General features: G+C 42.6%; 1 non-coding gene across 1 annotated transcript; it reads left to right on the top strand.

The window, feature by feature from the left end:
* The first annotated feature begins 486 nt into the window (after window positions 1–486).
* On the top strand, window positions 487–624 carry LOC119939807. The gene has a single exon (XR_005454770.1). It is a non-coding gene; the product is annotated as a small nucleolar RNA SNORA7 (small nucleolar RNA).
* The last annotated feature ends 1,800 nt before the right edge of the window (window positions 625–2,424 follow it).

The following is a 2,424-nucleotide window of genomic DNA, read 5'->3' as shown; positions in this document are numbered from 1 at the left end:
TCTGACTCCAAAGCCCGTGCCCTTTCCACTGAGCCACGCTGCTTCCCTGTAGGATGAATACTAAGTGTTTAAGGGGTAAAAATCCACGTGCGTAGATTATGCTTCCCTTTCTTCGCACCCAAGCAGCGTGGCTCACTGGAAAGAGTGCGGGCTTTGGAGTCAGAGGTCATGGGTTCAAATCCCAGCTCCGCCACTGGTCAGCTGTGTGACTTTGGACAAGTCACTTAACTTCTCTGGGCCTCAGTTACCTCATTTGTAAAATGGGGAGTAAGACTGTGAGCCCCCCGTGGGACAACCTGATCACCTTGTAGCCTCCCCAGCGCTTAGAACAGTGCTCTGCACATAGTAAGCGCTTAATAAATGCCACCATTATTATTATTATTATTATTATTATTATTATTATTATTATTATCAGGTACAAATGTGCTTAGTCCCATCTACAGGGAACCAACCAATTGGGAGAAAACTGGATCCTAATCCCAGCTCTCCCTCTCAGGGTTGTACCTGGAGAGTTACCAGCACTCTACCAGTCTCGGCTACAGGTGGGAAAGTCAAGCAGAGGCCTACCCCTTCCATTCCTAGCTTGGGAAGTGGCTAGCAATTGGAAGGCAATTTGCTGCAAAAGTCATCTGTGCTGGGCAGAAGGAGCATGGAAGAAAGTCGAGGTCAGAGACTCAAGTTTACTGCAGGGAAGGTGGCAATGGTAAACCACTTCCATATTTTTTCCAAGAAAATTCTATGGATACCCTACCAGAACGATTGCAAATGGAGAGCGGGGCGTTCTGAGAGAGATGTGTCCGTGGTGTCGGAAATGACCCGATGGCATAAGACAAGACAAATCCCACCTCAGCCAACTATTTCCTGTGTGACCCTGGACAAGTCACTTAGCTTTTCTGTGCCGCAATTTCCTCAACTGTCAAATGGGGATTAAATTCCACCCCCTCTAATTTAGACTGTAAGCCACATATGAGATCTGATTGTCTTGTATCTATCACAGCGCTTAGTGATGATGATGATGATGGCATTTATTAAGCGCTTACTACGTGCAAAGCACCTGTTCTAAGCTCTGGGGAGGTTACAAGGTGATCAGGTTGTCCCATGGGGGGCTCACAGTCTTAATCCCCATTTTACAGATGAGGTAACCGAGGCTTCGAGAAGTGAAGTGACTTGCCCAAGGTCACACAGCAGACACGTGGCAGAGCCAGGATTCGAACCCATGACCTCTGACTCCAAAGCCCGGGCTCTTTCCACTCTTTCCAAGCATTAGTGCAATGCTTGGCACATAGCAAGCACTTAATAAATGCGATAATAATAATAAATACAGTGCAGCTTGAAAACAGCTACCTCACAGAGCCTCAATTCCGTTCGCAGTGAATGAAGAGTTAAAATACTCTTTTCTTTTCAAATTGATTGTTTCTTATTTCTTGTGCTCCTTCCAGCCCCACATTTACCCTCGATATCAACGGACCTAAATTTATACCTGTAGAAAATCTGTTTGAAAACTTTAACATCTGAAATAGCTTTGATCCATCACGGCATTTGTAAGAAAATCTCCACCAGCGCTCAAAGAAAATCACTCAGGTCTCACGCTTGTTGCATATTTTCATTTTTCATGACACTCTTTTATATTGATTCCTCTCTCAGAGTTATGTAGCTGGGCTATCCTGTCTCTAATCAGTATTACTAAAGAGAATGGATTTCTGGAGGGTGAGAGAACTTTAAAAATGGAAATCCGAAAGCACAGAGAGCCGACAGAAGAACAACTATGACATCTAAAGGCAGAGATTTAGGCTCCAGTACACCTTTGGTTCAGAAAAGCGAAGAGCTGTCACTGGGTAAAAAATATTTGCCAAGTACTAAAACGTTTGTACTCAGTGCTCTTTTCAGCACACTTTTATTACATTTTTTCCTGTCAGGGCAGATCCTATGTGGGGCGGAATTGTAAACTCTTTCCATAAGTACATTTGACTTTCAATGAAAGCCACTTTCAATGTGTTTTTCCCAACTCCACTGTCGAGGAGTCACCAGCTCCACGAACCTTCAGCTAGTGTTACCTTGATTAAGGCACAAAACATTAAAAGCAAATTACTGTGAAAGTATGAAAACGATTTGCAGTTAATGTTCCAGTCAGATCTGCAAAAAATATGACTTAAATATAGTTTTATTAATAATACATATTTTAATTAAACGGCTGGAGGTGCATCTAGCAGGAAAAATTGAATCTTCACTGAATTTCACATACTGGTATGATTCATGAGCAGTAAATATGCAAAGCTTTATGCCCATAAAGCAATCAAACTGCAAAGCTGATATGCATGTTTTTATCTGAAGGAATGAAGTCTAGCAAAAGGCTCGAAATAATAATAATAAAAAAGACTGCCAGAGCAGAAAGGCTCCCAACTGATGAATCAGTTTTAGCAGACA

This window comes from Tachyglossus aculeatus, chromosome 17 (genome assembly GCF_015852505.1).
Source record: "Tachyglossus aculeatus isolate mTacAcu1 chromosome 17, mTacAcu1.pri, whole genome shotgun sequence".
Taxonomy (NCBI): domain Eukaryota; kingdom Metazoa; phylum Chordata; class Mammalia; order Monotremata; family Tachyglossidae; genus Tachyglossus; species Tachyglossus aculeatus.
The sequence above is the reverse complement of the archived record's forward strand: the minus strand, read 5'-3'. Positions and strand labels throughout refer to the sequence as shown.